Genomic DNA, 18,772 nt, shown 5'->3' on the forward strand with positions numbered 1-18,772 from the left:
TGATGTATTTCTTCATGGTAACCATCAGAACTAACTTAGATGGCATCTCAAAAGAGCTTTCATTTTCATTCTCCTCTTGACTTAGGATACTGAAGATTTTTCAACTTGCTTTCATATTTCTTCTATTAGTCTCAACAGTCCATTTACTGATAGGATGATGGGGTTGTGGCTGAATATATCCAGTTCTTTATATATCCTAGATACTAATTCCCCTTTGACATGCAGTTCTTTCCATGTTGAAGGACACCTCATCACTCTGGTGATTTGTTCCCTTTTTTGAGCAGATGCCTTTCAATTTGAAATAATCCCAGATGGCAACTCTTGAGCGTCTTTCCTGTGCTGCTAGATGCTTGTTCGGAAAATCCTTAACTATGTCTGCATCCTGAAGGGTCTTCCCTAGGGTTTCGTCCAGCAGCATCCAGTTAACAGTTCCTACCTTAAGATCTTTAATTTCTAAAACTGTATTTTTGTGCAAGGTGAGAAATATGGTTCTAATTTCATTCTGCTTTTGGAAACACAGTTGTACTGCAGAAGACGTAACCCCATTTGTGTGAACAAACAAACAGGCAGTCGTGTGTGTGTGTGTGTGTTTGACACCTTTGTCAAAATCTAAGTGGCCATAACTGCAGGAATTTATTTCTTAACGTTAATATTCATCTTTATTTCCTTTGTCCAGTGTGACTTTATTGCAAATGTAGGATTGATTAACTTGGGCTACATGAGACCATCTTTAAACAAAGTAACAAACAAAATGAAAGTGCTCACAAAATTAGTTAAAAGGAATGATTTTAGCAATAATTATAAGTGTTCACAAATTAGTTAAATACAATGATGTTAGCGATAATTGTAAGTGCTCACAAAATTAGTTAAATGCAATGATATTAGCAATAATAAAACATGAGAGTTAAATAAAGAGAAAAAAAACCTAAAACGAAGTCAGAATACTACCACAGGCAAGCAAAACTTTAAAAAAAGACCTTCTGCTAGGCCCCCAGCCTAGGGTACCTGCCTTCCCCACGTTCTGACATCTGACATCAGACTTTGCCTTCTCACCCTCACCAGCTGGGGGGATATGTCAGGACCGATGGAGCCCGGGTGGGTGGATGCTCGGACCTAGTAAGCTTTCAAAGGCTTCCAGGGGTCTGGAATCCAGCTAAGGGTTGGACCCGGCTCAAAGGTATTGGGGATCACCCTTTGTCCCTGCCACATGAGTTCTATGGAGGATGGCATCTTGGGGACCTCAGATTGGACTGGGCCTAGTGCTCCAGTTAGCCTGGAGACTTTGCAGTCTGAGGGCCAGGAAGGAGCCAGATTGGAGAAGAACTCAGGGGCGGCCTCCCCTGGGCCCTGTACCGTCTACTTACTGCTGTGAAGTTAGAGAAGGTGGAAACAAGACCCAATTATCTCAGCTCTAAATGAGGATTTTAACAGTTATAGCAGTTAAACAAGGCAACACTAGACTGAAAAACACTGCAGTGGAAAATGCTGCATTTTGATTATGCTTTACTTGGTATTTTATTAAGCACTACCCTTGGAAACATGGGGCTTCTTTTATAAAAGAAACATTTTGGCCCTTGCAAGATGGACTAAAACCTGGGTTCTGAGTGTTTTCGTTGACCTTTCCTAGCACAATTCCTTATTTAATTATACCATCACTGAGATGATCATACACAGCTAAAATCTTATAGAACTTGGTGAAGTGTGCCAAGTGAATATCTCCATAGCAACCAGGATGCTCCTTCATTTTGATAAATGTTTGCTTACAATTGATGGAGAGAAGGCCAGTGTAGCGTATCTCCCGGACTGCTAAAAGCTAGACTCATCCTGGGTTTATAAGATGCCTCTTGTTTGGTGGAAGTGGTCTCAATATACTCCTGACCAGTGTGTGCTTTCCTGGCCCCACCATCCTTTCATCCTTCTCATCCTGCCTATGTAAAAAGCACCTTGACCTTCTTTTCCTCAGATTTTCCCAGTGATGGATTGTATTCATCTGGCTTGGGCTCTCAAACAGATGCTCACGTAAGCTAAAGAAAACAGTCCAGAAATTGAGAAAGGAGAGAAAAGAGCAGAGCTGCATCTACAGAAGGAACAGAGCAGTAAACTAGCGCTAGACAAATAAGTGCACAGAGACCAGGGAAAGGAAGAGCGCTGCTGCTCCAGAACGGATCCCAGACCACGTCTACGAGGTGCATGGCTCCTAGAGTACAGGCAGAGGTTGTCCGTGGGCCTCTTAGAAACAGCCCCAATGTCGGAAGCTGCACATTGCTGCTTTGCTGCCTGGTATAAGTTGGGAGCAGCTGTCCTGCTGCTATGAGATCAGGTCCCACCTATTGCACTTGTACATCACAAACGCCCATAAGAACTGTGGGAATCTTCATCCTTGGAATAGTTTGTACAGTGAAAGACAAGAGAGAATGTGTTTAAAGTACCTCTGTATGTTTAAATTCAAATGAAATAAAGAAAAAATTCTTTTGCTATTTGGAGTTTCCTTGCTGTTCTTCTTGAGGCCAACTTTGGAATACAACATATTTTTTATTTTTTTGGTATTCATGATTAATTTTGAATAATATTTTACAAAATTGAAAATATAAGCAAATAATGTGAATTAGGAGCCTATAGTCCATAAATCTGGAGCATTTTCTACTTCATTCCAACTGAACATTAGTGGGACTTTTTTTTTTTTGAGAGAAAGCGATTATGGAAGTGACATGTGTTAATTTTAAAGAAAAATTAGGAATTAAGTAAAAGGAATGTCATATTTGTGTATGATAGGAAAGAGGAGGTGGAGCCAAGGTGGTCATTGCTACTAGCTTTTTTGTATTTAGATATATAATGAATTCATTCAAATATTTAAAATATTAGCCACTCTGGGAAACCAAAATACTGGTTTTGCATTCAGAAGACTCCAAATAGATTATTGTGATAACACATTATTTATTTATTATTAATATAAATTGACAATTTGATATTTTAATTATTAATTTTATATAATAACACATTAATTATGCTTTTGCTGAGAAAGCTCCTAAAATCTCAGAACAGTAAAACTACAGAGAACTGTATTTACAAAAGAATTCTGCTTGTTACAGTCACTTATAGTTCACTATATGGTACTTCCAGGATGCATAGAAATACTGCCTTTTGAGTTGCAGGCCTTCTCAAACAATGTTATTTAAACACATGCCATGCATCTTTGACCACAGTCTCCTTATCATTTTGAATCATGTTTATTTTTCAGAGTATTTGGTCTTTGCTATTTTGGTCAGTTCTTTAAAGGTTCGTTATTAAGCTTTCACTGATCATCTTAAACAAAGATGTATTTATCCATCCACCTAGTTTTATAGATGAACAAATTAAATGTGTTTCTAGCTTTCTAAGCGTGTCCACCCTTAACTTCATTTGAACACATCTTACCTAAAGTCAGAATTGTTACTGAAACTTCTCACTGAACTTACTATATGAAATGCAGAGAGGTAAACTAAGTTCTATTTATTATACTTATATGGCATATGCTTTCCTTGTGACTTTAAAGAAAACCAAATGTATCAGTAATTTTGCTTGCATCACCAGGTACACAATGAACTTCCAATTGTGAGGGATTGCTGAAGCCCGAGTTAAGAGAGAAGACAGACCACCTCTTTACAGAGACTCACAGGGATGGCTGGCTCTTGGGAGCAGATTTCTACCCCACTCCCCTCTGCCCATGTTTCCTCCCAGGCAATCTCATTACTAAAGTCACGTGCCCGCAGTCCTTCACCACATAGTCCGGTGCTCTGCAGTTCAGTTGACTTCCCCTCATATCTTACATAGCTCTGTTGTCTAAATTCTTGTGGTAGATAGCAGGTGTGCTTAGGCTATTAGTGCTGACTCTGCACTATTTTGATCTTGGCTTTAAATAAAAATGTCCACATCAACCAGCACACCAAGGCTTCTATTGTCAAGACTATTGTCTGACCTCCATCCAAGACTTAGTGGTAATGTCTGACATTACTTTGTGATTGGTTAAGTGTTTACTAGCTAATTCATCCTGCATCCTGGTTTTGTCCAAGTTATGTCCATGTCCTCATGGGATTCTTATCTAAACTGTAATTTAGGGATAAGCCTGAATGAGATTAGTCTCCCCTACAAAGAGGTAGGAACTATTGGTCTATTTGTCCTTTTGACCAGGCCACTGCTTTGTACTTATTTCTTGACCCTCTATTGCCCTCTAGTGACCGCCTCCAGCACTACCTCGCCAGGGTTTAACCTCCCACAGAAACCATCTTAGTTACTGTAAGAAGTTAGCTGAATCGAGAGGCAGAATGGATTAAATTACACACTATGTTTAAACACAAGTACATATATTAAATTATTAATATAAGACACTGAATACTCACGAAAATCAAGGATATAATACTGAAGGTGTAGAACAGGCCAGTGTCAAAAGGACAAACTCTGAATCTTAGAAATATTATTACAGTCACCATAATTAATTTTTTGTTAGTAATTGATTGCATTGAGGAAGTCACTAAAGGCATTAGCGATCACCAAGAGGTACCTTGTATTATTTGCAAAGAAAGAATGCTGCAAAATATCATTTAAATTTGTTCTAGCATAATGGCATCACAGAAAGTTAAAGGTACACAATTTCTTAGTTTCAATGAGGAAGACTTATAGAAAAAGACAATTAATTTAAATAGAAAGCCACAATGAGTAATGAATAAAATGTTGTGCCATTTAAAGTGTTTTTATTATGTATCATTAACCAAAGTACTGTTACCGCAAGCTCTAATATGATTCAGAGGAAGGCACGCATTTCCTAAAATTAACTAGAGGGTTCGGTGATACAGTGAGTGAGTAAACAAATGTTTCAAGACTTATAAATAGTAGAAAGAATGAAAGGAAGACCCAAGAAATGGGAAATTTTCTATAAATATCAGCTAAATGAACCACTCTTCTACAAGATGAAGGAAACTAAGGACAACTTAGATGGAAAGAAAGTATCTTGGGATATTTCCCTGCCTGGAAGTTCACAGAAAGATGCCGAACTTCCAATGGAGAAAAGTGATAGTCCCAGTGAACGCTACACCACGGAGAACACATTCAGAATACTACATTCAACTCAAAGTGAGATGTTCTTATGGAAAAAAAAATGTTCATTTTGAAATAATTTTCATTTAGAAATAGAAAACCTCTTAGGGAAGAAGAAATGAGAGAGAAACACAAAGTACATAGGCAGCATTTTACATCCTGAGCTTCTCACACCCCCATTTGTTCACTAGCTCTCACAATGAGCCAGCTCTCAGCCACCCTCAACGTTATTCATAGGGATATGGGCTAGTTTCACAAAGAAGTCAAGGAGTCCCGTGATAGCAAATCCGCTGGCTGTCGCCATGGCAATCTTCTGGGATTCTTTTCTATTGGGTTTGGTGTATCATTTAATCAGCCAAATTGAGTCCTTTATGAACTTCCAACTTGACTCAACAAACCGCATTACCTGATTCATGACTGAATGCAGGATAGCAGTTTGAGAAGGTAGAGACACCGAGCATAGAAGAGGATTCCACAGAGCAGATTGACACAGTGAAACATGTGCTAAAGACAACCGACAACCACAGAGCATGATGCTTGGCAAAGTAACAGACAACTCAAAAACATGTGAGCAATCATTACAAGCGTGAAAAACTATAATCTGGGGATGGGGTTGGAATTCCGCACTTCCTGAGATACCAGGCAAGGAGAACCTGGGTGAAGACCAAAATAACAAACTCATTGTTAGTAAATAGCTCGGATGCCCTGGAGAGGTGGCTCGGTAAATTAGTAGTGCCTGCCGGGCAACTGTGGATATCTACTTGAGATTAGACTTAACAAGCCAGAACAAGTCCGTGTGTGTGTGTGTGTGTGTGTGTGTGTGTGTGTGTGTGTGTGTATGTATGTTTGTATTCTCTGCATTGGAGACAATGGACACAGAGGATTGGCAGGGCTTGTTGGTTATCAGCCTAGCAGAAAACACAGGAGCTCTGGGTTTAATGAAAGACCTTATCTCAAAGGAACAAGGAAGGGGTGAAAGCAAGGACACCACACCTGGTTCCCTCCACTGGTTTAATCTGTTTTCTGGGATAGTTTCATAAAGCCCTGTTTGACCTCAAAAGCTGATCTGCAGTACATTCATGCCATAGATTTCTATTGGCAGAGCTCACAGAGTTAATAATACACCTTGAGGTCACTTAAGACTGAGGTCCTACTCTGTATTAAGTCTATTTGTTTAAACTTCCTTTAAGAGAACAATTAACCTTACGTGCCTTGTATTCACCAGGTAGTCAGCTACCTAATGCAAAGAACACCTAAAATCTGATGTTGTGTTCTCCCATGCTCCTGACCCAAGGTAATGTGTGATAATGGCCATTTGCTGAAAAAAGCAAACAGAGAGGCTTATGCAGTGAATATCCACCATAAATGTTGAACACAACAATCAGATATTGGTAGATAAACAGCGATGTTTGTAATACTGTTATCTGGGGCAGTTGGAGTCAGTGACTCAGTCCCTTTTAGAAGCCTGTTACGATTCCTCTAACTTATTCCTCATTCTTTCCCAATGTGATCTTTTTCTGTGCTGTTTAGTAAAAGAGAGAGCAAAGCCCTGTGTTGGGGATAGACACATACAAAGTCACATACGGGGACAGAAATAACACTGGGGTACATTCACAAAATGGCCGTTAGTTCCACGCAGATTCAGGCTCTTACAACAGACAGAGGACAGAAGAGACAGAGAATGACACAGAAATTCAAATCTAGACTAGCACTTAGTTAAATGTCACCAAAGAAGTGTTTTTATTTTTTTCCTTAATGTTACCCTAGCATATTATTGGAGAGTCAGTGATTATTGTTAAGACATTCAGTCTACTGCAATGTAATACTTAAAGATTCACTTTTAAAAGTATGGACAGACAACACCTGACAATTCAGTTAACTACACGGAAAATAGGGGATTTTAGTTTTCATCAAAACATTTTATGTAAGATTGACCTTTATTCAAATATTTAAAATTACAATATTTAAGCACTTCAGTAATGATTTTAAATTGAGGAATAATTAGCTCTTTCTTAACATGAAGAGAAGACAGTTAAACCAAAACTACATTGACTATAAAAGGTTCCTAGCATGTTTCACTATTTCCTTTTGTTTATCTTTAAAATCTATTATGGACTATAGTAATCGCCTTCTGAGAAAATATTGCCAAACTTATTTTTTTCATATGTTTTTAATTACAGATTCTTTCTTGCCCTTTCTATAACTGTTTTTAATTTATTAGAAAACTTATCTTTTCTCATTTTACATGTCAAATCCATTTCCCATTTGCTCCCCTCCTCCTGCTCCCTCTATTTTCCCCCATCCCACCCCCGTCCACTCCTCAGAGAGGGTGAGCCTTCCCATGGGGAATCAGCATAGTCTAGCATATTGTTTTGAGGCAGGACCAAGACCCTCCCCACCATATCTAGGCTGAGCAAGGTATCCCTCCAGAGAGAATGGGCTCCAAAAAGCCCTAATAAGTAGTAGGTATAAATTCTGGTCTCACTGCCAGTGGCCCCACAGTCTGCCACAGCCATACAACTGTCACCCACATTCAAAGGGACTTGTTTGGTACTATGCTGGTTCCCCTGCTGTCAGGCCAGAGTTGGAAGGCTTCCATTAGCTCAAGTAAGCAAAACATTACCAAATTTATAAGGGTACAGGTTATATCTTTTAATTGTATGAATCCCATTTAATCATTTTTGTTATAATTTTTAATCTTTCTATCTAATTAAAACATATTTACGTATAGCATTTTTCATATAGATGAGCTCTAGTCAGGAATTACTTGTTGTAATTTTCAGTCCTTCCTTTATGGATCATTGATTTCCTGACTTCACCAAAGAATTTGAATCAGGAAATACTTTAAATTTAAATACTTTAAATAAAGGAATACTTTATTCAGAACCTTCTTTGAAGTTAACAAAGATTTGAACACTTCTCAGAACCCTAGGGGTACATTAAACCTTGTATTTTATAGTTTCTAGGAAGTTTTAAAATAAAATGTTGATATTTTAGTTTATCTAGATAATAGTTGGAAATATTCTAATATTTTGCCCACCCACCTTGATGATACCCTTTTGAATTACTTCTCTATTATGCTTCTGATTTAATTATCTCTGTGTATCCAGAAAACTATACTTTAGAACTAAATTCCAGTGGACACACTGGAATACCTAACAAGTACATGGCCATAGGATTTCAAGGAGAAACATGGTGCTCAGTGCTATGGAGGAGTTGGCAGCAGCTCTTATTTTTTTTAGATTTTTTTTATTTATTCATTATGTATACAACATTCTGCCTCGACGTATGCCCGCACGCCAGATCTCAGTACAAATGGCCATGAGCCACCATGTGGTTGCTGGGAATTGAACTCAGGACCTCTGGAAGAGCAGCCAGTGCTCTTAACCTCTGTGCCATCTCTCCAGCTCCAAGGTCTTATTTTTTTAATCTGTCTTTGAATATTCTCATGTCCTCATTGCACTTAGTCCTCATGCTCTAAGGAACTATGGTAAGAAGCCTGCTACATCTTCCAGACCTGTTTTTTCTGCTTATAGAATTGAAGATTTGGTGCACATCAGAGAAAAGAACAGCTCTTCTTTGTGCTTGACTCTCATCAAAAGTTGGAAAAGGGTTATATAGATATGATGTGTGGCAATGCACAGTAGACTCTCTTATGGCTAAGGGAGGTTTGTGATCTGTGAACACTCATTAAGACCAGTGCTCAGTGAACTTCCTTTATACCGTGGGAACTCCGTGACTGCATCTGTAATTCCCAACTTTAAAATGGAAATAATCTGAGCAACTGAATGTTATGGAGATATTCTCCAGACCGGCCTCTGTGTTAAGGGCTTTACTTCCCTATTCTCCACTTTTCACCAAAAGCACCTCATAGGATATATGGATAGATGTACAATTTGCACATATTGGTGCCATCTTGAAAATGAAGAAACAAAGATGTAAAAACATGGAATAGGTTCACTATATGGAAAGTCACTCAGTGCTGGTGGCACCTTTGAAATCTGTGCCCTTCTCCATGTATTATATCTGCCAATATCTCTGTGAGGTTAAAGGTCACCATCATGGCTCCCGGTTTCTCCACTTGATGTCAAAAAATGTTCTTTAGAGAAACACAAGTATGGAGGATTTCCCTCCGTTGGATTTTCCCAGTTTTTGATCTGAGAAGAAAGTTATACACTTTAAAATTTTAGGTGTATTGCAATGCATGGCTCGCAAATGCAAACCTATCTGTTTTGGGGCGGGGGGGGGGCAAAAGTCCTGATAAGATCTATTGAAAAGTGGTTACACAGACTAATCCTGCCCAGCTGCTGACAGGCAGCGCAGTGTCTCTGCTTCCCTCTTCTGAAGTGACTTCAGCTGTCGAGGCTGCCCTGAAGGAAATCCATCACAGAAGAAAAGAGCTTGCTCTCTTCACTTGCCCCATTCCTTTGAGGTTCCCCAATACCTGCACCCAATACCTACACCCTTACCTCTGCTTTATTTCTGGAAGAGAAGTACTATTCCCATCACAGCAGATGCAAAAGCACCTTCCAGAACTATGAATAGTATCATTTTGGGATGAGAAAGGGCTCGAGAGAATTGTAGAAAAAGAACTCTGAATCACAGGGTGGAGGTGGAGGGGAGAAACACCAACATCTGAGAGACAGACCTAGAAATAAAAGAGTGAATGAGGGAAAAATAAAAAGGGGATATGAGAAAGAAGGGCTGGCAATGACAAGAAGGTCAGGAGGGCAAAGGGGAGGAAGTGGCAGAAGGAGAGAAGGACAAGAGAAGACAGAAAGCCACAGTTGCTGATTCTGAATTCAACAGAGAGTCTTCCAAGAACAGTCTTTTCAAATGTGAAGAGATAATTCCATCCTAATACATGGCCACACTACATGTCACTCCATTTGCTGGCTCTAGAACTCTAATGGATAAGGATTTAATATATTAGCATGTATTTTGTTGTTTGTTTTTATATTTGTTTTTGAGGGGTGGCTTTGGTTTTTAAGGAAGAATTTCACTATGTAGGCTAGGCTAGCCTTGGATTTGTGATCCTCCAGTCTCAGCTTCCTGAGGGCTGGAGTTACAAACTTGCATCACCAGGCCCAGTTCTGAAGGCATTAACTTTTAACTGTGGTTGAAATGATGTTCTGACTTGATGCTTGTAATTTAAATAGTAAGTACGTATAGAAAGAGGAAGAAGCTAGAGACTTCTGCAAGGAACAGAAGAGACTTTCTCGTCACATCAGCAACATAGCTGCTGCTTCTTGATATGAAAGGTACTGCTCAACTCTAATGCTGTGTAGAGAGGAATTATATAATTCATGCAAACATGAAATGATGAATATATTGCTATTATTATCGGGCAAAGAGAAATGTAGGCTGTGTAAATTAGAATGGAACTCGGAGCTTGACATATTAAAGACATAAATTATTTTTCCTTATAGATGTATGTATGTAAAAAGAACCTTTTATTTTATTATTATTATTACTCTAATTGTTCATTGTTAGAATATGAGATGGTAGCTCATTGTTGAAAAGATGATGGTTTAAAGTTATTGTCAGTTTCTTTGTCTTTTGGTGCATTTGCTGCTGCTGTTAAAATGTCATTTTATATAGTCTCCTTCATATAAAACCCTTCTGTGACTGCAATATTATATTTATGCTGGCTGCGGGTAAATCAAGGGTAGTGGCCATATTAGAAAATCTGTTTGCTTTAATTATGGAATAGAATGAGCACCATCCCTGCTATGTGAAGTTCAAGGTAAACAGAGGATGCAGGTAACAAAATTGAAAAAACACACCAGAAAGGGTGAAGAAGGAGACTGAATTACTTTTCACTGTCTTTCACTCACCCAGGGAATACGGTTAAATGTGATTTACACTCCTTTATTTTAACTTAACCATTCCAATAGCTACAAAGCAAATTACTTTTATGCCAGGAGGGAAAAGTGATTCTGGAGGGAAATTTTTTAAAGAATAGAAAGAAAAGTATTTTATGAGAAATTGTTTTCCTAAATCACTCTGCCAGCAACTCTAAACCAATGGATATTTTCAAGCCCCTCGGGGGTCCCATCAACAACCAAAATGGTTGTTGGTTAAAATTACAGAAGAAGCTGTGTGGAAACTACATAAGAGAAGTGTTTTTGCCTTCCCGCAGAAAGAAAGAAGACAAAGACAGACTGTGTGCATGAATCCAGGCCATTTCTAAACAATAATGATTGTATCTTTTTGTATAGACAGATCTATACAAACATAAAAGTAGCCTATGTCAAGCACGTTAATATTTCAGAGAGTTTATAAGGACAATTAAGTGAGTTTTGTCATGCTTATTTATGATTTCTCTTTGAAAATTTCAATTCCATCCCTTAACCCCTCCCCCCAAGTTATATACCTTGGGATCAATTCCACAAATATTCCATGATGGGAATGGTATTACGAATTTCAATAGGAAAGCTTGTTGTATTTCTATTCTATCTTGTCTCGTTGTCAGAAAAATATTTGAGAATGAGACTAAAAAAATAACTAAAGACATCATTTGTCTATTTGAACTCAGAAATGTTTGTTAGTTTTCTGTGCACAACTATTTTCCAGGCTAACACATAATTTCAAAAGCTAAAAATGTTATTCTCATATACAGAATTAAAACATATCCAATATTTTATTAAAACCATAGTTTTAAGAAATTAAAATACCACTATTTCAAATGAGAATGGGGGAGTTATGTATATAATCAGAAATGTTCACGTGAATTTAATGTGCATAATACCATTTAGCTTGCTTTACAACATAGTATTTGAGGCAGTTTTTATATGAAGAAAAGTAAATTTTATCTCTATTGAACAAATTCAGTTGCATTCATATGGGTAAAATAGTTGGTAATGTCCTTAATTCTCTACCACTTATAAAATACCTTTAGCAGTCATATAGAAAGTATGGCCCTTGTGATCTCAACTGAAGCCCTCCACCTCCTGTCCTATACCTGAAAGGACACCATGTCACTCTTTAGCCTGTTTTCAGGCCACAGACAGCCTCTCTTTAACACAGGACATAATTTCGCTGAACGTGTTGGTTTCAACTTTTTTTGTGTGTGTGAATGGGTATCTTTGGTGGCTAGCTGATTCTAAAGTTGTGAACTGAGCCATTACTTGAACTCCACCAAATGAAGCAGCTTCCAACATCCAGAAAGCTACAGGTCTTTAAAAAATGGTATTCTATTTTTATTAATTCAGGACAAGGGGAACTGTGCTTCAGGCTAGGTGAACACTCCAGAGAGTGCAATTTACTAGCAAAATAGGGATGAAAACAGAAGGAGAAATGTGGGGAGTCGATGGGAATCATGGATTCACAGATGCTCAGTTCATCTGTGGTGTGTGATTTGCACAAGTTAAAACACAGCTGGTGTTAGAGTTGAGCCCAGCAGGGAGGAGTGATGCAGACATGGGGTGATGAGCCTTATGGTCACAAGAACATCATCAACAAAGAGGCTGGAAAAACAGGTGTTTTAGGGAATAAGATATTTGTTTTGTGATTCCTGAGTGAATAGAGGGATTATGAATAAATTCTTAGGGATAGATAGGTATATGTCTCAATGGTTAAGAGTGCTTTGTTATACAAACATGGTGACATGGCATATGCATGAATCCCCAGATAGCCACATAAAAAACCTAGGCATTGCCACATCACCCCAGCATTATGGGAGGCAAACAGAAGAATTCCTGATTCTGCCATCCTGTTGACTCTATCTCAGGGTCGTCTGTTCCTGCCCCATGTTTGCATGCCAATTTGTTGTAGGAGGCCACTTGTTTGTTCCAGGCTTCTCAGTCCCAAAATAACAACAAAGAAACTATATTATTTGCAACACTGTTTGTCCAATAGCTTAAGCATATTTCTGGCTAACTCTTATACCCTAAACATCTCCATTAATCTGTGTATCACCACGTGGCTGTGGCTTACTGGCAAAATTTCAGCATGTCTGTCTCTGGTGGCAGCTCCTTGGCTTCTCTCTGACTCTGCTTTCTTTCTCCCATCATTCAGTGTAGTTTTCTCAGCCTAGTTGTACTTTGCCCTATGAGCAGGCTAAGGCAGTTTCATAGGAATAAATACCTTTGAATGAAAGAATTTCTAGCACATATCTGTAACATATATCTCTAATGTATATATGAATAGTTATGTCAGCATGAATTGTAAATGAAAATACATTTAAATATATAATGTATGAAATAATAGCTTTGAAAGAGAAATTTTAAAAGAATTATAAAATACATACAATATTTAATCTTTGTGTTTTTTGCTTTATAGCCACCTTGATGTGATTATATCCAGTTGGTAGATTACTAACCGAATACCTGTCATAGCGTCTAGACAGAATGAGGGTCTGAAAGCCAATACAACTGAACTACTGAGCACTGGGGGAACAAAAACATTAACAGTGTCCCTCTGGCTCCCTTTTCTAGGTTATCAATCCTCACCTTTAGTTGCACATTACATTTGGAAGAAGTGTGGCTGTTACTGTTCATCAACAGTAGACGCATCCATCCAATGCCTTTGACATACGTCCACATTCTTCCCTTACGTGGTTACTTTTGAGCTTTAACTTTTGAAGGGAATAGCTTTTGCTTCTTCTCGAGTCTCTGATGCTATTCTTCTCACACATCCCAAACAGCAGCCTACATATTTGTGCTGTCTGTAGGGAAGATAGCCTCAATTTTAGAAGATCCTCTAAGTGATTGAACATTGCCAAAATAGAAAGAGAGGAAGCTGGCTTCTGAAACTTTGACTTTTGGTTTCAGGCTCTGTTGTAGGAGGCTGCTTGTTTGTTCCCGGCTGCTCAGCCCCAAAATGACCACATAGAAACTGTATTATTTGTAATACTGTTTGGCCAATAGCTTAAGCATATTCCTGACTCTTGCATTTTAAATTAACCTATCTCCATTAATCTGTGTATCGCCATGAGGCTGTGGCTTACCGGGTAAAGTTCCAGCGTCTGTCTCTGGTGGGGTTACATGGCTTCTTTCTCTGGATGGCATTAGTCAAGATTCTATAAAGAACAGAACAAATAGGAAAGATGGGGAATGATTTAAGTAATTACGTTGTGGCTGCCACAATCCCAGCTTCCATAGGATAACCAGGCACCCAGCAGGCTGGAGACAGGAATGATGGGGCGATGCTGCAGTTCAAATCAACAAGGTGTTCTGCTGACAAAATTCTGTTTTCAAGACAGATTCACTTTTTCCATCAAGTGTCTGGACTGATTCCATGAGAACCACACATATTGCTGTGGGTAATCTGATTTATTCATAGTCAACTGACTTAAGTCAATCTCACCTAAAATTACTCTCAGAAACTATCTAGATTACAGGGGAATGAAATATCTGGGTGCCTTGCCTTAGCCAAGTTGACTTGTTTCATCCCACAGTTTTTGTATGTACAGCAAATTGTATTCTTCCATGGAGGACACTGGAAGGAAATTTGATTAAAGAAAATTGTCTTATATAATCACATGGAGCTCCATCACTAGGTAGAGCTTTCCAATTCAATTTTATATTACATAGTTCCATGGTATCCTAAAACATTTGATACCATAATGTCTTGTTTTCTATAAGATAGGAGTATGTATCTAAAGACCATGAACTTTGCAATCACCCCAGTGAAAATATAACAGTGATTGATGAGAGCTAAATCCACCATTGCTTATATCAAGTACCTATAAAACATGCCTATCTATTAGGTGAAGTGTAAGGAGACAGAAACAAGATCAGATAGGACAATACTGTACTACACAGGCCATTATTAAACTAGAACAATAGCTAATCACAAAAGAATAATCAAAATATTTGATAGTAACTCTCTTCTTTACATTTTAAGTATGAAAATTAAGTGCTGAATTATATTTCTTCCTTGATTACAAACTCTCACAAATTAACACTAACTAAAATTGAGTGACAATATTTAATTTGCACTGGTTTACAATTTCACACTCCAAACTCCAATATCCAAAGGGATGAGGTTTAAGTTAATAAGATTGTTGATGTGGTAAAAGAGTTAGAGGCAACTGTTTCATTGTTTCTTAACTTTTCTAGCTTGTCATCAACACCATACTTTCCTTGCAATGACATTGATGGATCGTAAAATGAGCTGGATTGTTGTGTGTTGCCGAGGCATGCTGCCTGTTATTTGACTCGTTCTTGCCATTCATTCCTTACCATGGAATTGCTTGGTACAACCCCACTTTGGTAACACAAGAGGCACCACTCAGTGCATGTCACTCACCAGGCTGTCTGAATGTGTCTGTTTGCTGTGAACGAGGGACTGTTGTGTGAGATGTGGGCTAGAAACTGCTGGCTGCCACCCCTGTTCAGGTAATCTGTAGAAGAGAAAGCTGAATTCAAGGGCATCTGCTCTCTGACTGAGAAGCAAAGCTACCACGGGCTGGGAGACTGTTCCAAGGGCTTCCGACTTTTCCTTAAGCTACGGCAGCAATGCTTTCCATAACAGCCTGTGGAGTGAGCATGGTGATATTTGGAGCTTTGAACCTTTGGTTAAATTTCCATCTCTGGCAATTTAAATGAATTTTGTCGTTCTGAGTGAATAACTGTGAATGTCCCCTCTCTCCCTCTTCATGGGGATTTAACAGAGAATGGGAAAAAGAGGACACAAATTAAATGAATTTTACCGGCATTCTCTCCTCAAGATGGCGGGCTGACTTAGGCACTGTTCTCTCCACTCCTCTGTGTCCTGCTAACAGGAGTGATGCTCAGCACCGTCGCTGCAAGGCTCTGTGCCAAGACTCCACTCTCAGTGCTTTCTATCAAATATTGTGTCCTAATATCAGCCAGTGCTTGAAGCTTCTAATATTTATTCTTTACCGTTTTCTTGGGGGAATGAGGGGCCCAGGCTAGCTTTAAACTCATTGTGTGCTAGAAGCTGATGTTGAACTCCTGATTTCCTTTCTCCACCATCCAAATGCTTAAGTTCCTGGAAGATATCACCACATCTGGGACAGATGTCTAATTCTTATTCCTATACTTTGATTTCCCAGTCATGGACAATTAAAGTAAGAAAGTGTGTGTGTGTGTGTGTGTGTGTGTGTGTGTGTGTGTGTGTGTGTTTCAGAAAACTGAACAGTATCTCTTTTTATTCGAACATGGAATAACACAATACCGATACAGTCATGCCTCCCATGTGTAAACCCAGCGTTAGTCTCCCAGTGTATTGTTACTGCTGGCATTTTTTTTTTCTTTTTGCCCAATGCTTTGTAGAACTTGCTCCTTTCCTAGATCACATATGAGTGTGGCATCTGTTAACTTCCTGAGCTATTGTTATTTAATGTTGTAAAGCTCCATTCTTACTACACAGTGTGATAATATATGTGAAATTCTTGCCAGACTGACTTCCTCATAGGAGTTAATCACCACAGACAGTCCTCACCAGCCATGACTGTGGACTTTAATGTAACCACATTAAGTGTGAGTCACGTTTCTTCAGCCAGTCTTCAGAGTGACCCTTGGGTTTCTGCATTCTTTATGACTGTTCTTTTCATTTTTAATCTTGTGTGTGTGTGTGTGTGTGTGTGTGTGTGTGTGTGTGTGACACATGTAGGTAGGAAGATAATTTTGTCCTTGTCTTCCACTTTGTTTGAAACCTATGACTTCCTATAAGTCATCAAAATGCCCCTTGCTTTTGAAGATTAAAATATCACAACATTTCCCATAGAGTTGTTTGTCCTAAATCCTCAGGATGTTTTATGCTCTACTGGCATGGTCACCTGGATTACAGTGCCTAAGCATGTTTGAATGCTTAAGAACCTCAGTTTCTACTAAGTTAAATAGTGGGGTTTTTTTTTGGGGGGGGGGTGTTTGTTTGTTTGTTTTTTGGTCTGGAAAAAGTCATCTTGAGTTTTAAGTCTTTTCATATGCCTTGGAGCTGTGACACAAATGTGTTCCACATGAGTTTGAAATAAGATACATTCACATTGTCAGTCTAATCTACGTGCAAAGACGCTCAGTCTTGACAAGCACTTTCTAACCACAGCTAAAAGGAAATATTCTGTCCTGGAATGGAACTTTTTGTTGGGTTAATAGCTACAGAAACACTTAGTGAACATAAATTTGAAACTCTTCATAACTAAACTTATTTTTCAAAATCACCTAACTGCCAGGCTTGGGAAAAAGGCTCATTTGAAAGGCACTTGCAGGATTCCTGGTAGCTCGCTGTGATCATCGTCTAGTGATTAGTCCTCTGTGTTGTGAAAAGGCACTTGCTGCTCAAACATGTATAAGTTAACTCGATTTGGGAAATAACCAGGCCAGCTTAAAGATAAACTATTTTATTTTTACTTCTTATAAGGGGAAACTCACACCACAAGAATGGGAAGTCCAAGTTCCACTGTGTCCCATTGGAATCACCCAGAGAGAGCGAGCACCTGGTCCCTTCCCAGTTTTTCTTCCTGAGCCCCAGGTAGCCGTGCCTTGACTAGGTTCCACTTCTTAAAGATGATTGGTTAACAAAGCTTCCCCCATCACAAGCATAAAGACGAGAATTAGGATGATCAGGACCCAAATCAAATCCTTAATAACCAAGCATGGTAGCCCATGGCTAACCATCGTGAACAGCAGATGTGGCAGGCAGAGACAAGAGGCCCTTTGAAGCTCTTTGGCCAAGCAGCTTGTCTGAATACATGAGCTCCACCTTCAGTGAGAGACTCTGTCTCAAAACAAAAAGTGATGTGCAATAGAAAATACACAGATTCGACGTCTGGCCTCCATATGCATCAACACATATGTGCACACATGCAAAGATGTGAACAAGTACACACACTAACACACTACACACAAAGGGAAAATGGCATAACTACAAAGAAATGTTATGTTTCTTAAATATGGCAAGTATAGCTATAGAGGAAAAAGTTAACCTTTATGGATTGATTCCTATAAACAAGAGACGTAATTCTTTCAAATTAACTGAAAGAATTTTAAATTATTGTGAGATTCTAACTATTGCTACAAAGATATTGTTTATAATATTTTCTGTAACATTGCCTATTTATAGGGCACAGTGAATAATGCCAAACATGGTTTAACATTTAGTGTTAAGTATGTTTTCAATTTGGAATAAATGGACTGAACATGAAATTTTTAAAATTAATTTAATAGTATTCTGTGGTAATAATGATAACAGGAAAAATACAAATTTTACTTTGAAGTATGTATACACTGTTTCATGGAATATTTGAATCTTTGAAACAGAGCTGGAAATTAGAGAATTTTAAATGTGTCCACGGAGCTGTTTCTCAAAATTTGACCTAAAAATAATTTGCCAAATGAAGAATCCATTAATCACATAAAGGGGTAGTCACTTTGATAGATATGGGGTAGTTTAGATATTGCAATATTAGCTTAGTTATTAAACTATAGGTATACAGAGCGTCACATTGTGAAGCAGCCCTGTAATCCCAGCACTCGGAAGACAGTACAAAAGGCAGCCTTGGTTACATGGAATGTTCCTTAAAATATAAAGTGTAAGCTCAAAAAGAATTAGTTTCCTTCCCCCAAAAAAGAATAAAAGAGAATGTGATAGAGATGAATCTTCCTTCTGATGGAAGCTGTTTGCACAAAGGAGCCAGCTAATGTGTGATTTGTATGTAGCCCCTTTCCCCAAGCAGAGCTGCATTTAGTGTAGAACAATAAATATCACAAATGTTAACGGATTGGAGACCAGA

General features: G+C 38.5%; 1 protein-coding gene and 1 pseudogene across 1 annotated transcript in view; one reads left to right on the forward strand and one right to left on the reverse strand.

Moving 5' to 3' along the window:
* Positions 1-18,772, forward strand: part of Arsj (arylsulfatase family member J) — a 47,404-nt gene that overhangs the window by 20,421 nt on the left and 8,211 nt on the right. The gene's annotated exons all lie outside the window — the stretch shown is intronic.
* LOC130889718 (protein transport protein Sec61 subunit gamma-like) lies at positions 5,282-5,485 on the reverse strand (annotated as a pseudogene).

This window comes from Chionomys nivalis, chromosome 18 (genome assembly GCF_950005125.1).
Source record: "Chionomys nivalis chromosome 18, mChiNiv1.1, whole genome shotgun sequence".
Taxonomy (NCBI): domain Eukaryota; kingdom Metazoa; phylum Chordata; class Mammalia; order Rodentia; family Cricetidae; genus Chionomys; species Chionomys nivalis.